At 38.7% G+C, this 25,660-nt stretch overlaps 1 long non-coding RNA gene across 1 annotated transcript; it reads left to right on the top strand.

Moving 5' to 3' along the window:
• Positions 1–3,667: 3,667 nt before the first annotated feature.
• On the top strand, positions 3,668–6,237 carry LOC120291337. The gene is made up of 2 exons (XR_005549338.1): positions 3,668–4,697; positions 5,862–6,237. It is a non-coding gene; the product is annotated as an uncharacterized LOC120291337 (long non-coding RNA).
• Positions 6,238–25,660: the final 19,423 nt, after the last annotated feature.

Below are 25,660 nucleotides of genomic sequence, written 5' to 3'. Positions count from 1 at the left end.
TGCGACTTGAAGGTGTGTATGCCGTCCTACTAAGTTTTGATCACATTAATAATGGAGGATCTTGGAATAAATTTGTTTAATTTATGCCTAGCACTAGAGGTGGCCAAAATCTATGGATTAGGAAGAGTATTAGCTTTATTTCATTTAGACTAAACTTTGTTAGGGCAGATAATTCAAGGGGAAAAGGACAAAACCAAGGATCTTCTACATTTGGCTTTAGCTTCCCCATGCAAATTTCAACTCTACCTTCTTCCCCCTAGCCGAAAACCCCAACCCCTAAACCTCATGATGGCCCTAAAAAACTTCCCCAACCAATCTCCTCCTTTGCATGGCTACAGTAAGGGAAATTTCCCAAGAAAGCAATCATTTTCCCCCAATTTCTGCTTCTATTTTTCCCCTTCCCATGTGTTCTTCTTATGCCTTCTTCCCTCACGCACCAGACGCATCCCTCTCTCATTTCCATCTTTTTTTCTTGCTGTTCTTTGAAGGACAGTGACTAGGCGAGCATCCAGCCTTCAAGAGAGCTTGAGGAAGCAGCTTTGAGTCCTAAACTAGGTAAGGGAATAAGCTACATATTAAATTTCGACATCCTCTCAATGCTTGAGGGTGGTTTAGCTCGACCTAGTGAATTTTCGAGTTATAAGAGCTAGATCTATGTAGGATTTTAGCTTGCATGTATGATGTAATGTGCGGAAAGTCTTGCTTGTGAGTTTCTTGAAGGTTTGTGGTTACTAAGCTTGCAAGAAACGTGCTCGGAGGAGCTGGGTTTGGACTTTTCTCCAGATCTGTTTACTGGACACCCGATGTTTGCTATTTTTGTGGGTTAAAATGTGTTATGATTTTGAGACTGCTTCCTTCTTGAAAATGTTCTAAACATCTTCATTGATGACATTTATCTTACTTAAGATTTTCTGGATTTAAACGAACAAGATTTCAGCTTCGTTGTAGGCAAGGCAGAATCTCATTTTGTGCTGGAATCCGTGACCTTTTGGTGTTCAAAGGATATTTATCAACTCTTGGGGTTTGATTTTCGAAAGAGTTTCTTCAAAAAGTTTTTCATCACATCTTGAAGTTTAACATAGACAAATTTCATTGTAAATGGATGGGTTTTAAAGTTCAAACCAAGCTGGTTTTGGAAAACATAATTTCTAGACACGGACACAGCTTTTGGTAATGATTTGAGCGATTTACTGCTCCTATTATAGAAAAATTTGGGTCAAGGTGCCTTCATGAAAAGTGTTTTTTTAAGTGTCCGTAATTTGAGGATTTTCTAAAATTTTTTAGTAATGTTTCTAGATTTAACCTTGAAGATGTGCGAGTGGACTCGGTTTACGCGGGTGAGGGCCAATTGTGGTCTTGTGGCTGTTCTTGGTGTCTTGCTTGCTGGAAAATGTATATTTTGTGATTTGGTTGATTTTTGGCATGCTTACAACTTATTCTTGATGGATGTACATGTTAGGTGCTTAGGATATGTGCAGAATCATGTGTGATACGTTTGTAAGGCTGTGTGAAGGGCGAATCTGTTTTTTTTTTTTTTTTTTTTGCTTGCTAATGCATTAAGATCTTTGTACACTAAGCATGCTGTGTTGTGATGCATATGTGTACCGGTGGTGGTAAAAGTGTGCCCTAATAGAAGATTGTGACACGGTGAAATGTGTGAATGAATCCCATAAGAGATGTTCCATCAGACAGTGTTCCAATGATGCCTCTAGGGAGTGGGGATGGCCCAAATAGTGAGATTTGGGACGCCTCAGTTGAAGTCACAAGGCCAGCAACCCTTGGACACCGGGATGCCTCGAAGGGAGATGTCCAAGGCCAGCGACCCGGAAGTGACTCAAATGGATCCAGCTAGCGTCCTAGGTGCAATCTATTTTGAGGGTGGATATGAAATGATCACACATTGAAATTAATCAACAAGGCATGTGAGTATATATGATGGTGTTGTCGTGTGACATGAGATGCATGAATATGAGTGTGTATGCCATGTGATGCATGAATGGAGTACGTATGCACATTTTGGTGTAGTCTTAATGCATTATACTCACTTTAGCTTGTCTAGTTCACATGATGTTATTGGTACCGTATGCTACCTTATTTAATATAGTCCATGGTCATGATGATTCACTATGTTGGTGCTATTTTCACTATTGAGTGAAGCTAGGATCTTATTGTTTAATGCCATGCTTTATCCTTTACTGGGCATTGTTGCTCACCCCTTATTTTTCCGCTCAAATCATTAGCTATGGATGTGACACCTTTGGCAACTTATGGCATGCCTGTGCGGGTAGATGGCGTGTATAGGGACTTTAAGGATCGAGATTTTGGCCTTGTTTTGACTCATTATATTTGTACTGTCTGGATAGATGATGGACACCTTAATCATTTTCCTATGTGATTTGTATCCGTGTATCTCAACGTGAATGGGAGTTTGTTTGGCCTCATCCATTGATGATGCTTTGAGCTTGGATTAGGAGGCGCGCATGGTACGGAGGGATGTAATGGATGAGGAAAACTACCGGGTAGAGGAGTTAGGCACTTTTTTTGTGATATCCTGAATTTCAGGTTCTGATTTCGATTGGATAAAATGGGCCTTTCGTCAACGTGACTATAGTGTTTTTCTCTGAGTTGGCCACTCACGAGATAACTGGCCTATCCGGTGAAGCCATTCAGGGATTTTAAACGCAATAGACTTGAGAATTCGACTAGGAATCAACTGCTCAACCGTGCTAGTCTGCAAAGGTCATTACGGCATTGTCAAAATCGATCAGAGATCAGAGATAGGTCGATTCGACTGAGATGTGTGATCAAGTGTGGGTGATACCACATGATTACAAAATTCTCATCGATCGGCACTAAACCAATTTTCTGTCGTTTTGGGTACCCTGTGCCCGTATTTCAAACTTTGAGATTTTCACAATCATCGAGAGTTGCCAATGGGTCGGATGGGTTCATTGTGGTTCGAAGAAAATCGACCACGGGTCAATTGCACCAAAATTCCTAAAAGCTACCCAAGAGGTAAGGTCACACTAAAAGCGCTTTTGATTGAAAATAACCGCGATTGAATTTGATTTCAGAAATTGGAAGTCATGTCATGTCATGGGTCATTCTAAGAACGTCGACTCATCTTTTGAGGAAATTCCGGTGAGTTCGGGATTTTTACGGAAAACCAGATCGGACAATATGGAAAATGAGTGGAAATTCGGATTGGCTAATTTGAAGAGACTTTCGACATCTGGTGTAAGTGAATCGGTGGATGGAAGTTGTTTGCTTTTTCTCGAATTCAAATGGGCCAACCTGATTTGTTTGTTCGAAAATCGGATACCGAAAAAATGAAATGGAAGTCAGTTTTGAAGAAAATTCGCAGGATTAAAGGACCGTCTTCAATTGGATTTCAAATGTTTAAGTCAGTTGAGAAATTGAGCCTAGGGTGACCAATTGACACAGTAGTTTTGAAATGGATCAAGAATTGTATTTGTGGTTTTGTTTTATTTTCCTCCTCCTCTTGGACCCACGCACGCCCATCTCAACCGACTACCTTGCAGATTTGGTCTCTCTATGCCTTATTTCATTGACTTTTATTCAACCTTATCTCCCCCTCTTCTCTTCATCTTTATCCGCACGCCCTCCTCATGGCCGACCGTCCCCTGCATTCTTATCTTTCTCTCTCTCGCCTGTCTCGCACGAAACCCCCTGCAGTCTTCAATTTCTTCTTTTCCTTTGACCGGTCTCCTCTTATCACTTTCTCTATTTTTCTTCTTCCATACGTTGCCCACCGAAGCTTCTGCATCTCTCTCTCCGCTCAGCCCTCATCCCACGAAGCTGCTTCTCCACGTTGCCACTCGGCCGCATCTGCTCTTTGTTTGGTCAATGAAACCAGCCGCTTCACCATCTGGTAGACTGAAGCCAGCGAAGCCGGAGCCGCACGCGTCTTCCCCAGCTCAGCGCTGCTTCCTCTCCATCGCGTGCCTTCAGTCCACGCTCGATCGACCTTTGCTGCTTTTGCTCGGCCCATCACCCCACGCCCTCTGCCCCTCACGCTGCTGCTCCACAGATCTTTGCCCCCACCAATTTGGTGCTAGCGAAGCCACCCAGGCCAGTCAACCCAGCAGCAAACCAAAGACCGCCCCTGCCATCGAACAGCGAGCTCCCATCTTCGTCCGCTTCTCCCTCTCGTGAAGCAGAATCATCGCCCACCGAAGCCCCACGCTGCCAGCTCATGCCATTCTCCAGCTCAGTCAACCGAAGCAGCTCTTGCGCCATCTTCAGTCCACGTCTCCAGCAAAACCATCTCCGCCGAGGCAAGTTTCGAAGCCCATCTTCAATCAGCAGCCCACAGTTTGGCCAGAAGCCCAGTCCGTCAGGCCAGTGTGCATTTCTTTTGCTCGTGGACCAACCACAGCGAGCCCACTCTGATTTTTCAGCGGCCCAATCCAACAGTTCAGCCCACGTGGAGCTCGACCCATCTTTAGCACTATCAGCCCAGCAAGCCTAACTTGTTTGCAGCCCAGTTTTGAGGCCCAATTTCTAGCAAATCAATTGAAGTCAGGCCCACCGAATTAGTGGACTTAGCCCAGCTCGAGCAGCGAGCTTGTAGGCCGATTTCGGCCCCAATTTGATCTCGGTTGGTAGACCCGCTTTGAAGAGAATCGAGTCTTGTTGCGTGCTCGTCGATTTGATCCAATCAAATCTTAAATCAAGTGAGTTTTACTCACTAATGCTTTATTAGTTTGCTAATTATGCTTAGGGTTGGTTAGATTTAATTAAGTGCAATTAGGTGGTTAGATTAGGTTAGAACAATTAAATTAGTGACTTAATGATGCATGTTAGGTGGTTAGACTTAGTCATTAGCAAGTACAGAGCCTCTAATATTTATTGAATGTATCTCGGGATTTTTCCTGACCGTTTCAGTTCCAATTAGGCAATACGGGCCTAAATTGGATTTTTATTATTTATTTATTTAATTTTCGAAATTAATTATTTAATTAATTATTTTTCCGGAAATTCAACCAGGATCGCCGGTTACGGAATTTCGTGCCGATTATCGTGGTGTAGTCCATTTATTTAATTGAGCTTCAATTTTTATGGAATTGATTTAAATTGTGAAATTTGAGGAATTGTCCTAAATTGTTTCTTATTGAATATTTGATTGGTAATAGCCGAGCATGGGTATATAGCGCCGGTACATTAATGGGCTATATAGTAGGGAGAATGGTGAGAGCTAACTGAGAACATTATTGGTTGAGACCAATCAGGTATGATATTATTGGACATACGTGGTTCGATGATTGGAAGTATCACTGGCAAAAACGGCGCCTTAAAGAACGCACGTAAATGACTTATAGACAAACGTGGTTCAGTGATTAAGGAAATATCACTGGTGAAAACGACGCCTTAAAGAACTCACGATATTGTCTATTGCCGATGTCACCTTGGCGAAAACGACGCCCTAGAAAGGATACGTGGTTCGGTGATCGAGGATATCACTGGTGAAAACGGCGCCTTAAAGAACGCACTGTGTCAGTGATTGGTATGTTATTGGCGAAAATGACGCCCGAGAAACACATGTGATTTGGTGAATGAGTACACCATTGGGAAATTATGGTATGAGTGGGAATGACCTAGAGATGGTCCGATTGACATGTAATCGACTAAGTCGATTAATCAATGCTTGATCGTATGTCGTGAATTGTTTGAATATATGTGTTTAACCTTAAATTGTAGGTTGGAACTGAGGCCAAGGTAAGTTCTCTGACTTGTGCTATGCATAGGCAACCTAGATGGTGTATTGGTTTACTAATCGGGTATTAGGGGGTAGAGCTTGCTGAGACGTGGTCTCATTGGTTATTGAATAACCATTTCAGGTCCTTGGATGCAGTAGACTTGGATTTTGAAGATCTCGAAAGTCTAGTGCAGTCTGCCAAAGGCTCCAGTTGAAGTGTAAGAGGACTGTAAGAGGATGATGGAGAGGAGTACAGGAACCCGTAGTTTGTAGAACCCCACTCTTGTTTGTAGACCTTATTTTTACATTGGCTTAAGTTGAATTTGACTTAATAGTTCACCTTGTATATATAGATGCACTGGTTTGCAATGTATATATGAGTGAACGTTTTAAAGGTTTGAAATTTAATCCTACTATGTTATCCCAATGTTTTATTGTCTGGGGATAATTTATATGTTTCCGCATGTGCTTAATATATGAAATGGTCGGCGATGTGTCCTGGGACGTCGCTATTAATCGACCAAGGTAAGGGATGTGTGTGTGCCTGAGGATCGAGGCGTGACATTTTTGGTGTGACGGCCCGGGCGGCGGTATGCGGGGAGGAGGGATGGCAGTGCGTCTGCGCCTCAGTCCCCAGACATGTGCAGGGAGGGGGTGCGTCTCTTGTCTCACATCACTTAGGGGTGGAGTCCTGGGCTAGTTTATAAGGCTTGGATTCTCTAACCGGTGTAATGTGTTTTAAAGTCGTGAGGGCCGAAGGCCTAAAACGAACAATATTACACAATGAGAGGCCCAAGTCCTTACAGTTATGATCCAATAGATAGGTGTTGACACGTAATTTAAATTTAGAAAATAGAAATAGAAGATAATCTTTGATTAAAGGGAAATTTAAAAAAAAAAATTGAATTCAAAAACTCAACGGTCAGATTTTGGAGCCACTTTTTTCGTTGAAGAAGTTGAGTGAATATCGCCGATCTTTAACAACTTCAAGTCTTTCCTCTATAAAAGGAAGGCGAGGTTTCAAACCGAGGGGAACTTCTCTTCGTCGAAGGAAAAGTGAGAGAGAGAAAAGGGGGTTTTCCTCTTCGTAGAAGGGATGAAAGTGAAAGACAAAAGTGAAAAGTGAGAGAGAGAAGGAGTGGACGTGAGCAAGGAAAAGAGAGAAAAAGTACAGTCATAGAGAGAGAGAGAGGATAGAGTTCGGCAGAGATGCGAGGAGAGAGGGAGAGAAGAAATAGAATAAAATAAAATAAAAAGGCAAAAAGATGGACCACTGTCCATCTTCCTCGTGAGCTTTCCATTTGGTGTCCCTACTGCCCGTTTTCTCCGTGCTGCCAAGACTGCCGTCGCCACTCCCGCACCCCCACACGCCGCCGCCCGAGATCCTTCGCTCCGCCGTGCCGGCACCACCGCTCTCGCCACAACCGCTTCACCAGTCTCCCCATGAAGCTCACCGAGTTACCCCCGCCAGACACCTTGCCGATCCCTGTTCACAGCCCACAGCACCCGAGTGACTACCCGAGCCGGATCTGCAGCCCTCCACCTGACAACCTGCGATCCACACCAGCATCTCCGTCTCCGTCTCCTCGTTGTAGCCACCGGCACTCGACGCTACTGTCCTACGACAACCAACACCCGAAACCCACAGCAGCTCGTTGTCCTGTAGCTCGAAGCCACAAACGACACACGCAACACCTACTCGCCGCGCTACCACCGCTTCATCGCCGCTACTAATCAACTCCTGCACTGGTCACCGCTGCTTGAGCCCCTACTCCACCTCTGGTGCCTGCACCTCCCACGTTGCTCTGCCTTTGACACACCCTCCCGAGCGACACCTGCCGCCACCGCTCCTGATCCGAGCCTACTACCGTGCCGACAACCAACTTGCTGCCTCCCCTATTTTTGTTGCAGGTCCAGTTATCACTTGCGCCTCACCCGAGTTCCGACAAACAGCCCCTATTTCGAGGGGCGACCCATTACCGAACCACCATCGTAGCTCGGCCACCACTGTTTCTTTGCCATTCCTCAAGTTAATCGTGAGGTAGACTAGGTAGATTTTTAGATTAAGTTTATTTTAAGTATTTCAACTCATAGTTTTTTATTCAAACTTGATTTGTTTTGATTTATTTTTATCGTTATCCAATTAGTAAATTTGTCATATTAAGTCATAATAATAAAAATATTGAGCCGCGAGACATCGAGTTAGATTTTTGATTATTTTGACTTTTCATGGCAAATTCATGAACTACTTTGCATCATTGATTCATATTAAGATAATATGTCATTGATTTATATTGATGGATTTTCAATAGGACATATATGTTGGTATGTTATCGTTATTTGCTCATCATAGGTCATATCTAGGATTTAGGTATTTAGGTCCATACACATTTCATGTTTAAAGCAATGCATTTTAATGTTCTAAGATTCATATAGAATTAGGATAATTTTCCATTAATAAAACCAAAAAAAAAAACAAAAAAATGTCATTTGGGATATATAGATTTCATTATGTGCACACCACATGTTGCGCTTTAGTATAGAATTACCATGTCATACATCCCATATCATATAGCACATGCATATTTAGGGTTATGTAACTTAGATTACATACATATAGTGATAGTTATGCCACATGAATTGCATCTCACATATCATTAAAGTAAAATTCATGCATATCAAATCTAAATTAAGTTTACATTTAATTAATATTAAAACAAGAAAAAGAAAAATTAGATATCATGTCATTTAGAAAATCATGTTTACAGCATGCATTTTGATTAGCATTTTTGTAAGTTTTTCTTTAGAGAGTGGACCTTAATCAAGTTGTAGTTTATAATCTCTTACAATTTCTTTAGAAAATCATGTTTACTTGGGTTTCTAACCAACCACAATTGGTTAGTGGCGGCTCCAAATTGAGTATAATTGCATGATTAAATGGGTTAATTCATTAGTATCAAGTCGTGATTGGTAGGACTTAGGAGGGTCTGCACCAAGTCTTCAGACTTAGTAATCCATTAGCCTTCTTTGAGTAATTCACCCTTGGGAAGGTCGCGACAATAGGCCCAAAGAGCAATGATTCTGTAAAATTGAAATTGACAATAGCTGGCTTTCTTGGTGTGAAAAAGGCGATTGAAGTTTGGAATATAAGATTTAGGTTCAAAATTAGGAGCTTTGGTAGCCATGGAAATCTTACAAGCAAAATATGAAGGGTTTAGGGTTTAAGGAAGAAGACAAAAGTACAGAAGGAGACAATGATGCGTATTCTTGTGTCAAGATGCAACAAGAGCTGTTGATTCGTATCAACTGCAGATAGTCAAAGAATAGAAAGATATAATGATTATATGCAGTAGATTACGTGTAGAACAAGGTATTTCCTTTAAATAAATAAATCATTAATTTATTTCTTTTAAAATGGGCCATATGTTGACACCCAAAAATACCCTTGCAAGCACATGCTAGTCATAAGGGGTAGAAAATTCTAAAATTGCCCTCATTACTATATGAAGGCTGTAATTTATCTCAGCCCACACCATGAGCGGTGTTAATATTTGATTTTTAGTTGACGCATCATTAAAAGATAAAAATTGAGGTTTGGGTTTCTGATCACGACAAAACCCCATATCTCAGCCAAAAAGTGTCATTTTTGTTTTCTTTCTTTTGCACTATCATTTTAAGCAATTTCTAGTTTATTTTAAATAAATAAAAAAACCTAAGAACTCAAATGGTTGACTTTGGGTTGACTTTTTGTCAACCCTTTGACTACAAGTCAACATTTAATCAAAAATTGACTTTTGCTCAAAAAGATGCCATTTAGCTTTAATTTCATTTTTGCTAAATTAATTTCTTGAAAATTCAAAAATTTGACCAAAAAATTGACATTTTAGGAAAAATCAATTAAAGGGTTGACTTTTAGTCAAAATTTTGACCAAAAAAAAATAAAAATAAAGAAAAATAAACAAATACAATTTTTTTTTTAACATCAATTTCATGTATGCACCTTCCATTTCCCAAAATTTTACAAATTGACCCTCAAATTTCATCAAATTGCAAATAAACCCCTAATTAGACATTTTAAACGCAATTCCTGATTTTGGCATGTTTTTTTGTAAATCAAACCCACTAGATCAATTATTCGACACCTCAAGATCATGATGAAGCCTTTGAAATTGAATAATTGAATTTTGACTGTTAGATCAAAATTTCGACCGTTGAATCAAATCGACAGCTAAACTCACTTAATGTGAAGAGTATATAAATAAAATTTTCCTCCATTTTCAAGGGGCTTTTTCATTCTATACAAAACTTTCTCTTTCTAGAGGCTTTTCTCTCTCTGTTTCTCTCAATTTTTGGCACCAAAACCAGGACCCTCATCCCTTTCTGTTTCTCTCTCTCTCTAACCATCACCGATTTAGCCCCTCACCAATGGTCGCTTCACCGACCCTTGTTGCTGGTGTTCCCTCTAGCCAACTGCCCTTGACTAATGCTCTAGAGGATCTTCAACCTCATGACGATTGAGGACAGCTTGACGGATCATCGAAATAGCTTAGATGATCATCTTCCTTCTAGAAATGCGAATATTAGTCCAAATCCGAACCGATTCTCATTTCAACCGCTAGACCGATAGTCCAGCAAACTTCATGGCTATCCTTGATGATCTAATCTACATATTTAAAGATTGAAGATCGATCCGGAGGTTCAAGATTCACATTTCATGGTCATAATAAAAAAAAAAATCACATCAAAAGGTAATTTCTCGGTCTCGAACCCCATGAAGCGAGGCTGGATTAGTCAGCTGGGGCTAGGGTTTAGTATGAGTGATATATGCTCATAGATGATTTTGTTAAAGTTTGAATGTGATTGATTGAATAAGTGTGGATGATTGTGCTTGATTAGTTTTAAATCTGCAATTTCGTAACCTTAGGACTAACTTGCTGTTTTAACCAAAATGAGGTCCAAAACAACCTTGTTTCAACTCGAGTCTTCTTAGGATTTGATAATAGACATCTCGAGCTTCAAAATGGTAGGTAGCATGCCCCAATCAAGCAACGTTTGACCCTCAAAAAAATCTCTGAAGATGAGCAATTCTACTGTAGTTCAGTTGAATTTTTGGTTCTATTTTTGCTCCAAAATGAGACTTTATTATTTTTGTGTAACCTTCTATGATGATTTTTGAACAATCTTGCCTCCATGAGTTTTCTTCCAAATCCTTTTGTGCACATCTTGTAATTTTTTCATGATTTTTGGATATGCTTAACTAGGTTAGTTCTACTCAAATCCAAGCCTAAGTCAATTTACTCTGTATTAATGTATGATTTTTCCATTTTTTTTTTTGCTGATTTTTTTGTTGAGTTATGAAAGAACTTTCCTCCATCAAATTTTCTCATAATTATGTGGAGAACATCCTATAATTTTTTTTCATTATTTTTGGATGTGCTTAACTAGATCAGATTTACTCAAATTTGAGCCTAGGTTTTTATGTTCGATATTGATATATAATTTTGTCATTTTTGTGCTGATTTGTTTGTTGAGTTCTGGTAGAACTTTCCTTCATGAAAATTTCTTTTAGTTTGTGTGAAGAACATCCTATAATTTTTTCTTATTTTTGGATGAGTTTAATTATGTCAAAATTGCTTAGATCTGAACATAGGACAATCTGTTCTGCATTGGTCCGAATTCTGTTTTGATAAAATTAAGTCAACAAATGCACTTATTTGGTCTCAAATCCTACATGAAAGTTGAAATATGTGATACATATGTTCAAATGATGCATACTTTATAAATTCTTGACATTGGCAAGTGACTCAATTACATGAATTAAGGTTAAAATGTGCAGCATCAATACATAGTGTAAATATGCATCTCTGTCTCATCATTTTTGCTTTGATTCATTGCATGTTCTATACATAGGATTTTTTGTAGGATTTTTGCACATCTTGATATTGCTGAAATCAAGTACATTCCGTGAAGTTAACGCTGAAATGAAATCTTGCCATATATGCATCTTACCATGCTTGTTTGAGACATTTAGAGACTAAATTTTGCGATAATGTCTTCTTGACACTTAAATTACATGTTATAAGGTTTGAGAACATGGTCACGTCATTGCATTTAAGTGTCATTTTGTATGTTAAATTTGTGTTGAAAGAGTGTATGTCCACCTAGGAACTCTCAAATATTTCATCATGAATCTTGAGTTATCTTGTATTATCATCAAATTATATGACGTCTTCTCATACTGACTTAAGATTAGATGATCACCCCAATTATTTGTCACATCCAATTCCAAGTCACATGTGATCTTTTCATGCCATTTATGCATTGCTTGAATGGTCTTGAGATTTATTGATGCATGTTTGTGTTTTGTTTTTTAGTTACTAGCATGCGCATCTTTAGAAATCTTAAATTTAGAGCACTTAATTGACCTAGTTTAGACTCGAGCCCTTCTAAGAAGTTATAAGGCACACTTAGAGTTTTCTAATGCCACTAATTTCATGAAAATTGCTCATCATTTGGACTATTTTCCATTTTTTCAAAACTAGATCAAAATTTGAACATGAGATTAGATTCGAACCCCTGTTCTAACCATTGTTTAGATAGACCTTTAATATCTTTGTTCTATTTTTTTATATTAGGATTTTATACTTGGTATTTTAATGAAACTTGTTTGTCATCATGTTGGCTATGTTGTGTGAAAATTTGGTGATTTTTAGAATTGTTTTGATAAGACAAATTCTTGTGATTTTGGCTTAGTATCCTGCTATTTTGACAATTTTCTAACATGCTATTGTTTGTTATTTAATTTTTATAAAATCATGTGTAGCTCATTTAGGAAAACTTTCTTAAGTTGTTCATTACCATGTCTACATATTAAAATAAAAATCATCACCAAATTGTCATTAGGTATGGTGTAATTTTGTTGTCTTTACATGTTTGTTCTAAAATTTTCCTAATATAAACATGATTGTGATTATTTAGTTATACCTTTTAGGTTAGTTTGTGCATGAAATTAGGTCATGCCATCTTCCAAGATGTTCTGAATGCTTTGATCTTGGTTGTTAAACAATTGGCCTTTCCATATTGTATCTTTCAAAAAAATATTTTGATACATGTGGTGTTTCTCAAAAATAATTTCTAAGAAGTTATTCTTCAAAACTCGATTTGGCATAAGGAAAATCGTGATTTGTACCATATTTAAAATGTGTAAGATGCTTGTAAGTGCATTTATGCGAGCCCCAGGCTAATCTTGGCAATTGAATGCGTTCCATAGCATAGATATTCTGTAATCCTAAATATTTTCAAGACTTTAAAATTCTGATTTGACACTGTGAAAGTGTTGGTTTGAATTTGTATTTAAATTGTCTGTGACGCTTGTGAGTGCATTTATGTGAGCCCCGGGTTAGCCTTGGCAATTGAATGCCTTTCATAGCTAAGATATCATTTTGTCTCAAAACTTTTCAGGAATGATTTTGAAATGTGCTTTTTGAAATATCACATATACCCTTCATACATATAGTCACACTATCCATTAGAAATGTGTGTGTTTGTGATTAGTGCATGACTTTGGTAATAAATGATCCGCTAATGGCTCACTCATATGTTTGATTGGTCAAGAAACAAGGTTCAAAAGACTTGCATGCATGTTTAAATTTTTGCAATACATGTGACTTTTAGATGAATGGTAGGGTCGATGCATGATATCAAGGAAAAACCCTGGGATCACATAGATCACTTAGTAAAGAGACTTATAAGCATTATTGGTCATGTGATATCACAATTGGTTAATAATTGTTGTAAGTCACAAAAATGGATTGGGTAGGTATCTTAGTGGGACCCTTGCATGAAAGACCAAGGCCAATCCCGAGACCTCAAAATTTGACTTTCGTATTGAACATTCTTTAAATGATTGATCTTGACATGATGTCATGTTTTTTGTTTATATATATATATATGCTTGTTTCTTTCCATTTTATGCACCTAGTTATAGGTTTTTAGATTAGGTTTAGATTAGAACCCCCAATATGGAGAAAGCGCGAAGACAGTGGAGGTCGATGTCCATTCCGACCATTATCATGTATTATTCATTCCCCCGACATATGTCTCAGGTTTTCTTTGTTGTATAAAGTCTGACGAGTTGCAAGTTTTCTCTCTCCCTCTCATCTTTTTTCAATTGTGTTTCTCTTTTACATTTTCTAGGATTGTATGGTAGATTTATTACTTTCCTTGATTGTTACTTACTGTTTTGTAATTTTAATTTCATTGATTGCTTTCTTTTTCTTATTTTTTTGAAATAAAATAGTATGAAAATAACCAACCATGCATTATCGCTTACTTTAGGACTAATGATCCCAAAAATGTAAAAAGAAACACATAGACACATTAGGAAAACATAATATACTGTTTAGATACCCTTTACCAAAAAAAAATATACTGTTTGATACCAAAAAGATGCTAATAGAAATATTAGCGTAATCCAATTCCCCAAACCTAGATATTTGGTTACGTAGGAATTGAGGGAACACTCTCGACCCTTGATTGGGTTTTCTAGGCGACCCTTAAAACTAGGCTAGTGGCGACTTTCGTCTAATGTTTAGGTTGTTATAAACAACTAGATCGTATAAATAAACCCGTCGCATGGGGTACGAGTTTCAATGAAACTTACCATGGTTTAGCATACTCAATATGGGAGTACCCCAAAGGATGAAGTGATGCCATCCTAATAGGCAAAGTGTACTGTTGAGAGGGCTACCATGGTAAAGGTATCCTTAAATCCAATATTCACACCCAATCTCTTCTCTCGAGGTGTATCACCCACGTGAATATGGATCGCGACACTCTACTGTCATGCGAGGTACGAGCTTGGGAGAGCTCGCAATCTCATGAAGGGAACTCACGAAAGGCTTAATCTGAAAGGCGACGTGATGATATCTTTTAAAACACGAGCCATGAGGGAACTCTCGTGATCAAGTACCCCTAAATCCAACATTTCCTCCTTTTCTCTACTCGTAATGGTAAAGGATCAAGGGCGGCGAGATTGGCTCACGACAGGTGGTTATAAAAACAAAGGATAGTGAAGGATTTCAAGAATCCTTAGGCTGAATTTCGATGGACATACAAGCAAAGACATATAATTCCATGATGAAGCAGTTGGTTGCCATGTGTCAAACTAAGGGATGCTGTTGAAAACACAACATTGACTATAAATTTAAGTGGGAACTGTTAAAAAGAGCACCAAACTTAAATAGGAGCAATTAATCCTTGCTAGGAAAGTCGTGAGAATTTTGTCAAACAAGTCAGAAACTAGATATGGATAAGGCAGTTCGATATAGAATGTGGAGCAATTCTTGAGGAGGAATAAACTGACCATTGACGGTTACCAAATTGGCCTATAAATACCATAGGCAATCCAACAAAGAAGGCCCCCTTAACAACACACAAAATTATTTTATCTTGCTTTTATCCTTATTTGGTCTATCTTAACTATAACATAAGATTCCCATCATGGATTCAATTTCGACAAGTGTCTATAACCCAAGCAATGTTGTTGATTAAATTCCAATGTCAACCCACTGTCCAGCGTTGTCGATTAGATTTTGACGTTATGTCCTCAAACTCATCTAGGAGCAGTGTTAGCTAGGCAATGTTACTATTGTCTAGCGTCATCGATTAAATTTCAACATTGTATCATCAAACTCATCTAAGAACAATGTGTGTTAGGTATTGTCACCATTATCCAGTTTCATCGATTAGATTCCAACATTGTGTCATCATATCTATCTAGGGGTAGTGTTTACTAGGTGTTATCTCATTGTCCAACGTCATCAATTAGATTCCGACGTTGTGTGCTCGGACTTAATAGAGAGTAGTGCTCTCTAAGTGTGCTGATAATATCGAGCATTGTCAAAGCATCTTCAATATTGTCTAAACCGGTTTAATTTCAATGGGCTTTCATTATCATGTATGACATCATTGATTAGGTTTTTACATTGATTATAGTTGGCATTAAGATCATGTCAAATCAGCAGCTTCTTAAGATTTGGGTTTGTATGGTGTATGGTTTCATTCACATTTGACCCTCTTTGTCCAAAGTTAACATAGAACCTGAGTCTCCTTTAATAAAAATTAAAATATAATACTTGGTGAAAGATATTTCATTACGAGATCCAAAACCGATGGAATAGCTACATTCCATACAGTTTTTAGCATTTGTTGGGTCAAACTGCAATAGAGGACCAATTCCACCGTAGTAATGTAAAAGAAGTTCAAAGTAACTATACAAATCACAAAGATGCAGAGAAAACTAACCAGCTTTCTTCTCATATTTCTTCCAGAAGCAACATGATGCAGCCCACATTGAAGACTAGCTCTCTCGACCAAGAAGATCGGCACAGTGCTGAAATTCCTGTTCGTCCTATTTCCCGTGTGTGAGTCACTCTCTTGATCTTACTATTTGAGAAAGCCTACCTTTAGCTTGCATCACAACAGCTGCAGGAGCAAGAGCTGAAGCCCTAACTGGAGCATCAATTGCTTGACCCGGGGCATCAGCCAGAGCATCAACTACACGAGCCGGAGCATGAACTGGAAGAGTTGGCTCTTCTTTTTTTCTTTATGAACTGCAAGAGCAATCACTCCGAACAGAATTAGAAACGCCATGGACCAAGTCAGAGCCAAAACGAGAGACAGAAACACAACAATCGGTATTGTCGCCGTCAAAGCCTTCTCCCTCCAATCCATCACTAGCTCTCGCTCTCTCTCTAAGGCCCAGGAGTTCTATAAACAGTAGACAACAATGTACATTACACTTCATATGACCATATTATATTTTGGGCGTGACCAAGATGGCTGACTTCTGGGCCCCCCCGCAAATGGACAACGCATGGGAAAATTATCAGGTACCGCCGGTCTCTGTTTAGCACGATTATCAGGAAATTGGTCTTTAAGAGAGATCCGTCCTGAATGGGTTCGGCGCACTGAAATAGTTGATCTGAGCCCTTATTAATGCTAAACCAATTGACTAATCCCTTTCACACTCATGTCACTGCAAGGTACCGATTGAAGAAAACACGGAAGGTTACTTCCGATTCCATCATTCTAGTCTAATGAGAAGAAATTTAGAAGTAACAACGAGCTTTCTTTGAACTTGCCCTTTCACTTCTGATTTTTGATTTTGTGACCTTCGCATTTCGACTCTTTTCTACTGTAAATGAAACCTCTAAATTATTTCATATGTTGACTAGTTGGCGAGATATTACGTTATTTCCTTTCTTTTCTCCCTTGCTTTTTGACACAATACCACTGATAGTGGTAAAAAGGAAAAAACGGAAATGCTTGGAAAGCATTGACTAAAAATGCGTAGAAGTAAAGAGGAAAAGGCCCAGTTGGAGCAAGGAATGGAGGACCAATGACCACACCGATACTGACATGCAATACACAGCAGGACATGACACAACACAACATAACACACCGACACGTTGTTTCTAAAAAACAAAAAAGAATTTAGACACATTGGAACATATTATTAAATATATTTTCATATACATGATAAATTATCATTTATTTGATCAAAATTCACAAATAAATAAATAATAAAATAGAACCTAAAAAGAATTTACACTAAAAACATTAATCCACCACTTATTAACATCATTCATTATTTTAATTTGACAAATTCAATTCCATTCCAACAATTCATAAAAATTTGAAAAAATAAAAAACAATCCACAGTCTAGGTCGCATGTTAGAGTGTGTTGGAAGAGAATAGAAAAAACAAACATTGACAGTGAATTGTATTTTTTTTTTTCCTCTTTATTTTTTAATTATTTTATTTTTACATATTTATATTTTGACCACTTATTTATTAAAAAATTTAAAATTGATCACATGCTTGTTATAATTTTATGTCGAGTTCCAAACTCGCATATTGGAATTCTAAACGTGAGTGTCGAAAAGTGTCGAGAGAGATGATTAAGTGTCGGATTTTCTAACACGTATCGACCAAGTATCGAAGAATATCCAAGGGTGTAGTGTCCAACACAACACGAAATCTCCCAGAAAATGTCAGGACTTCATAGGCTTATGCCAAGAAGGTAACGACTCACTGATTGATGCAAGAAAATGACAGATATAAGAAGTTCACCCGCCAGTCAACCGGCGATTAAGATGAACCAAGATTGGACTTGGAAAGTCTAAGGGCAAAAACAATTGAAACGGACAACTAGCAATGAATTTTGTTACGAAAATCCAGTTATCAAATTATATATCCATTTATTTATTTGATAAACAATGAATTGATTACAAAATCAGAGTTTTAAATCCACCAATTATGACATGTGGACCTGTTCAAATTCAATTATTTAAACCTTAACAATAACCATTTCTAACATATTCAACTGTTTTACTTATGCCCATATCTAATCATCAAAAGTTTTTGGCTAATAATGCACTCATTTTGCTTATTCATATGAGATGAATGGTGTGAGCAATCATTGCTCAATGATCCTACATACCTCTTCGAAACGAATTGAATCTTCACTATGTATGTTTACAAGAGCAATACCAGAGATTTAATAATCCCATATCTAATACATAATATAGGTACAATTTCAAACATGAGTTATTTATTATTCTGTAATAATGAACAGTGAAATACATCAAAGTGAACAGTACAATACTATCAAAGTGAATAGTGAAATACTCTTTAATGTGAACAGTAAAATATAGTCATAGCCATTTAATCTACCGCATCGAAACAATCATGATTCCAACATACTGATCACTTTCAAATCATATGTCAATAATTTATTTCATTAATTGGTCACTTGCTCCAACCACACAACTATAGCCCGTTCCATTGAAAGATTTCAAGCACACACCCACTTACAAACCACTGATCCATACTCAATATAAAATCAATCATATCAACGGTGCATTCCACTCTTGCTTTTGTACTCTCGTTTCCACTCTTTTACTCCTCATTGTTTTCTTCTACCTCTCTCTTTCACCCTCACAGCTCTACCTCCGTCTCTCTCCTGTCTTCCCTCCTCTCTTTCCCTCCCCTCCTGGTCTCCCATCCTCTCTCTCAGTTATTACAGCAAGGAAACGCTTGAGAGTGGGTCCTGTTGGAGGTTTGTTTTTTAAAACAAGCTAAGTGCGTTTTTCTTGTCCTACATAGGAAAAGTGGGAGGAAGTGGGCCAATTTATAAGTGAGGGATTTCCTTGTGTACCTCAAGGAATGATGGGGTGTGGCTAGACCCCACCATACCTGCTTGCGGGTGCGCGATTATTTGGCGCACTTAGAACGCCTGTGCGCCCGCAGTTTAATTAGCACTAATCCCTTTGTTATTTATTTATTTTATTTTTATGTTTTTTAATCAATTCAAAGGTTGCCTTTTGATTTTAAGAATTTTTGAAAATAAATATAACAAATGAAAATTTGAAATTTTATTTATTTAAAAAAATTATTATTATTCCTAATTTTGTTTATTATTCTTAATTTTGTTTGTGCCTTTTCAAAACAACCTTTGGAAAAACTACTTATTCAGTTTGCAACTTTTCTCGAAGGGTTGCAATTGTTCAGTTTTCGACTTTTTTTGAAGGGTCACATTTGTTTATTCGAACAATTTTCTAAAGGATGTGTTTGTTCATATTTTTCGGAAATTTTTCACGAAGAGTTGCATGTGTTTAAGATTGTTTTATATATATATATATATATACTTGTCATTTTCGGAAGAAACAATGTGTGATCATTTTCCGAACCTTTGTTTAGAAAAACTGCAGCCAATTTTTCAATTGTTTCTTAGAGAAACCCTGGAGAAATACTAGAATTGTTATCTAGTATTCTGATTTGAAACTTTGTTGTATCCTAGAGAATTTTTCCAGGTGACCATTAGCAACTTTGTGGGGCAAATAAATCCTTAAAGAAAGTGATATCACGCCTCAAAGTCCGACTTGAGTACTCTGAATATCCGTCTTCATTGTTCTACCCAATTTGAAGCCATATTTTCCCAATAGGTCCACACCTATGCCTTGTGAAGGGAAGGGAGAGAATAGGGAGCTCGATGTCATGAAGGTACTGCTCTCCGCTTTGCCAGAGTCTATCCAAGAGTCAACTGGCTGAGAGGAGACGGCACTTCACCTCGCCGTGAAGAACAACTGGCTTGACACGATTGTTGTGTTGGTGGAGCATCTGAAACAGTACAAGAATGAGCAGCTGATCAATCGGTAGGACAACAAAGGCAACACCGTCCCGCATCTCGCTACAGGTTCCTTTTTTTATAGCACTTTTCTTGATTGTTTTATAACAGATTACTTTGGTATTTCGACAAGGCTACAATACGCAAAATTCTTCTAAGCAAATTAACTTGGCATCCTTACATGATGGTTTTTTCTATGTAGATGGGCCTAAGTAGGCCCATCCGCCCATGATGGGCCTAAGTAGGCCCATCCACCCGGCCTGCAGGTTAAGAGCCCATGTATGAAGGGTTGAGATATGAAAGAGTACGTTGAGGGGTTGCGTCTTTTGGAAGAGGCGTTTTACATTGAGGGCTTACGTCTTTTCGGGGAGACGTTTTAAGAGATAGAAAGAAAAAGAGAACATACCTTTACGAAGGAACGTTTTCACTTTCTCCCCCTCCCGAAAAGACCGTATGTCTTTTTAGAGTTTTTCTCTCCCTAATAGCAACAGTACGCTCCTCAGTAGAATGGCATCAAGATTCTTCCTCGAACTTCAACATTGGTGTTTAATCTGTGACAAATAAGGTACGCTTGATTCCGTAGTGTATCTTTGATCGGTGATACATGTGTTTCCTGGGCTTGTCTTTCGCATTCGTTCTAGGGGTTCGATTAAGTGTCGGATCGATGTTAGGGAATCTGTTATTCCCAACATTGGTATCAAAACCATAGTTCATGTTTCCTGACCCCTTTTCATGTTTATAAATTGCTTTTAAATAAATTTTCATGAAACACCACCGTCGGCTGATCGTGGACGGAAAAATCTCGACACCCGCATATTGTTCACCTAGTTTTGTGATTTTTTGTAAATCGACATTCATTTTTTGATAGTGTAGGGTCGAAACTTTCATCAATATGAGAAAAATGAGTGGCGGATCGCCACCAGACGCGCCGCCACGCGCAGCCAAAACGAATGAGGGTCATCAGCGTGTGCGCTGCACGGCCCGATTCGGTCCCCCTTATGTGCGTGCATTGCACGTGCTGTTTTGGCCCCAGGCACGTGCAACACACGCGCAGGGTGCCATGGTGCACCAGCTGACATCAGCCACGCACGCATGTGGCACGTGCTGGTTGGTTCGTTCAACCCGACCAGTCCGACCTGACCCAACCGGTTCGACCCGACCTGACCGCCCATTGACCGTTGACCTGCGTAGACCACCATTGACTTTTGTTGACCACCATCGACTGGCGTTGACCACCGTTGACCCCAAAAAAAGGGAAAAAGGAAAATTTTGTATTTTCCAATTGGATCGTTGTGGATTATAAGTATTCCCTTTTTTTAATCTACATATGTTGTAGGAACCATGGAAAATTATGTATTTTCCGTTTTGTTCATTACGGATTATAAGTAATCCTTTTTTTTTTTCCATTCAGCATTTGTTGCATGAACCATGGAAAATTTTGTATTTTCCCTTTTTGTTCATTGTGGATTATAAGTAATCCATTGTTGTTCTGCATTTGTTGCAGAAACTATGATGTGTTATGCACGCATACCTACATTTCCGAGAACGGACAAAGAAAATGCAAGACTTAAAGGACTAATGATAGAGTTAGCTAATTATTGATGGAATGACAGTAATGTAGTATCACACGTTGTCAGAGTCAATCATATGATACAAGAAATCATCTTGAATGGTTATCTTATGCTGGATTTTACGAATGTGCCGGCCTTAATGAACACTCTTCCACCTGAATGGCAAGTAGTGTTAGATCGCCTATGGGAGGTCAACGTGGTCCTGGATTATAGAAGGCTTGCAGTAGCTTTTATAAGAGAGTACTATAGGATCGAGTTAACTAAAGCTTCAACCCTTGGGATGAGTGCCATATGGCGCAGAGTGAATGCACCTTGGAGGTGGCATGAGAGCTCTCCAAAAGTTTTTCCGTGGCTGGCCACTGTGCCTTCAGATTTCTTAGAGAATTTTACTGAAAGATTAGAAGAGACTTTGCCTACTTATTTCTTAGATTAGTTTGAGATGTTTTAGGTGTTAATTATCTCTTTCTATGTTTATATTTTTCCTCTGAATATATTACTTAGTGTAATTGACATGTTTAATTATTGAAAGTTCAATGTTATTTATTGTTGTAAATTAGTATGGTAATTTACAATTAGTTGTGGGAAGTTCAAGAAGTCTTAGTGACTTTGCTAAACTTATTTTGCATAGAAGATTATATTAATGGTAGTTTTGAATTAGGATTTTTTGGATGATGATTGGAAATATAGTGACATTTTGATTCTGAAACCTTACTTGAAATTATTCATTAATATGATGGGTACGTGCAAAATGAATGCATAAATGATAGACATTACTAATTCATGCATATATGTCTGTTATGTTCAGATCGATGACTTCAAAGAACTAAGAACATAATTGCTGATTTGAACAAAGAAGACAAATTGAACGGCAAGAATTGTGAAATATTGAATATAAAAATTCAATGTGTGCTTAAAAAGCAAGAAGCACTAAAATCTTATGACCATGTCTTGACCATGTTATGGAAGATCTTGAGAATGCTATGTGCCACCTTGAGCTAGCAAAAGACCGCCTAAAGGCATTTAAGAGGGAAGCAGATATTTACTGTATTGCTTCCAGCTCAGTAGGGGCTTCAAGCTCTAAGTGCAAGCGCATTGATTTGTTCAATGGGTGGAAATGCAAGGGATCAAGTCCTTCTTGCAAGAAACTAGGAGCTAACCAACATAAGAGAGGAAAACGTCCTCGAGTGAAGAATATTTCAAGGGCGAAGTGTTACAACTGTGACCAGAAGGGTCATTATGCTCGCAACTGTCGTGAGCTAAAGAAGAGAGTCACCCCTTGTACTCTTAAAAACTTTGCTAATGTGTCAAGTTCTGTATTCTTAACTCAATCTAATTCTTTGTGAACTGTAGATTTGAGAGCAACAGACCATGTAGTGAAGGATAGAGAATCCTTCGTGGAATTTCGACAAGTATCGATTAGAACTAAATGGATTTATGTAGGAAACAACTCTAGAGTTGAAGTAAAAAGAATTGGCACCTACCAATTGAACATGCGTGGTAGATGCACTTTGTTCCTACATGATGTATTGTATGCTCCAAAGATTCGTCGAATTTAGTGTCTGTTTTAGTGTTGGTTAAGCTTGGTTTTAGTATGAACTTCCATAATATTGGTGTGGATTTGTGTTTGGATACAAACTATTATGGTTGTAGTTATTTTCTAGATGGTTTTATTGTATTGAATGTTAACTGTGGTGATGAACGTGCTGCCGATAATGATTTTAATTCTTCGTCAACTGACACAGAGGTGGTTGGTGCTAGCTTTAGATTTTTGGTTGGAAAGGCTTTCTTAGTTTAACCTCCCAAGGGAAATGTACAGTTTGAGGACCCAATCTATCATTGTTAATGATAGAGACATCAGAGAAATGCTCGCAAGAGCTGGAGCCAAATGCGAAAGAGGAAGATCAAGCTCACCTGCATCAAGACTAGTCTCGGAGGAAGATCAATCAGATTGGGAACCTATCACAAATTTGAAAAATTTAAACCAAGAAAATGAGTCAATAGGCGACGTGCATAACACCCTGCTAGTCATCGCTACACTCATCGCAAGCACGACCTCCCAAGCCGCGCTTCAACCTCCAAGCTTTACAATAAAAGTCACCGATAATTTAATGAAGGGCTTCCTTTCATACTATTCTTCTTAGATGATAAGCGGCAACACAATCGGACTCTTGCTGTCGATCCAGTTGATCATTTGCCTCGCCAAAGATCTCCCAGTCAAGCTACTGCTATTGCTCTCCATGACTGCAATGGTTCAAACTTACTATTGCTTCATGTATTACCTGTTGTTCACCTTAGTGGATGAAGTATCTAGTTTGAAAAACGTGGAATTGTTGAGCGTGCTGCCAATAACAATGTCAATTCTTCTTCTACTGGCACAGATGCGATTAGTGCTAGCTTTAGACTTTTTGTTGAAAAAGCTTTTTGGGTTTAACTTCCATGGGGATATGTACAATCTAAGGACCCAATCCTTCGTTGTTAATGATGGAGAGAATGGAGAAATTCTCACACGAGTTGAAGCCAAACATGGAAGAGGAAGATCAAACTCACCTGCTTTGGGACTAGACTTGAAGGAAGATCAATCCGATTGGGAACCGGTCACAAATATGAAAATTTCGAACAAAAAAGATATACGCAACGCCTTGCTAGTAGTTGCTGCGCTCATTGCGAGCGCAACCTACCAAGCTGTGCTTCAGCCTCCACGCCTTACAATAAAAGTTGATAATTCAACCAAAGGCTTCCTTGCATACTGTGCATCTTGGGTGACTTATCCTATTGGCAGGGACGTTGTGTACATTGGCTTCATAAGCGGCAACACATTTGGACTCTTGCTGTCGATCCAGATGATCATTGGCCTCACCAGAGATCTCCCTATCAGGCTACCACTGTTGCTCTCTATGACTGTACTGGTTCAAACTTACTATTGCTTCACTTATTACCTGACATTCATGTTACTGGACAAAGTGTCTGGTCTAAAAAACATGGAATTGTGGAGCGCGTTGCCGGTGATGATGTCAATTCTTTTTCTACTGGCATAGAGGAGGTTGGTGCTAGCTTTAGATTTTTGCTTAGAAAGACTTTCTTAATTTAACTTCCTTGGGGAAATGTACAGTCTACGGACCCAAGTTGTTAATGATAGAGAGATGAGAGATATTCTCATACGAGCTAGAGCCAAACACGGAAGATGAATATCAAACTCACCTGCTTCAAGCCTAGACATGGTGGAAGATCAATTAGATTGGGAACCGGTCACAAATTCGAAAATTCTGAACAAAGGAAAAGAGTCGCTAGGCGACAAACGTAGTGCCCTGCTAGCTGTCACCACACTCATTGCAAGTGCAACTTACCAATCCATGCTTCAGCTTCCAAGATTTACAATAAAAGTCGATGATAATTCAATGAAAAGCTTTCTCGCATACTATGCATCTTGGGTGACTCGTCCTCTTGGCAAGGACGTCACATACATTGGCTTCATAAGCGGAAACACATTTGGACTCTTGCTGTCGATCCAGATGATCATTTTCCTCACCAAAGATCTCCCCTTCAAGCTGTCGTTGTAACTTTCTGTGACTGCATTGGTTCAAACTTACTATTGCTTCACATATTATCTTCCATTCATGTTACTGGATGAAGCATTTGGTCTGAAAAATGTGGAATTGTTGAGCGTGGTGCCGATAACTATGTCGATTCTTCTTCTACTGGCACAAAGGCGGTTGGCACTAGCTCTAGATTTTTGGTTGGAAAGGCTTTCTCAGTTTAACCTCCTAGAGGATATGTACAGTCTAAGGACTAAATCCGTTGTTGTAAATGATAGAGAGATAAGAGAAATTCTTGTACGAACTGGAGCTGAATGCAAAAGAGGGAGATCAATCTCACCCACATCAAGTCTACTCTTAGAGGAAGACCAATCAGATGGGGAACCAGTCACAAATGCTTGTCAATCATTATCACATTCCCCATCGAATAATTTGAAGAAAGAAAAAGAGCTGATGTACGACATACGCAATGCCCTGCTGGTTGTCGCTGTGCTCATCGAGAGTACCATCTATCAAGCTGTGCTTCAGCCTCCAAGGTTTCCAACAAAAATCAACAGCAGTTCCACGAAAGGCTTCCTTGCATCCTATGCATCTTGGATGACTAGTCCTCTTGGTAGGGACTTAGCGTATATCACCTTCATGAGT

This window comes from Eucalyptus grandis, chromosome 3 (assembly GCF_016545825.1).
Source record: "Eucalyptus grandis isolate ANBG69807.140 chromosome 3, ASM1654582v1, whole genome shotgun sequence".
NCBI lineage: Eukaryota > Viridiplantae > Streptophyta > Magnoliopsida > Myrtales > Myrtaceae > Eucalyptus > Eucalyptus grandis.
The sequence above is the reverse complement of the archived record's forward strand: the minus strand, read 5'-3'. Positions and strand labels throughout refer to the sequence as shown.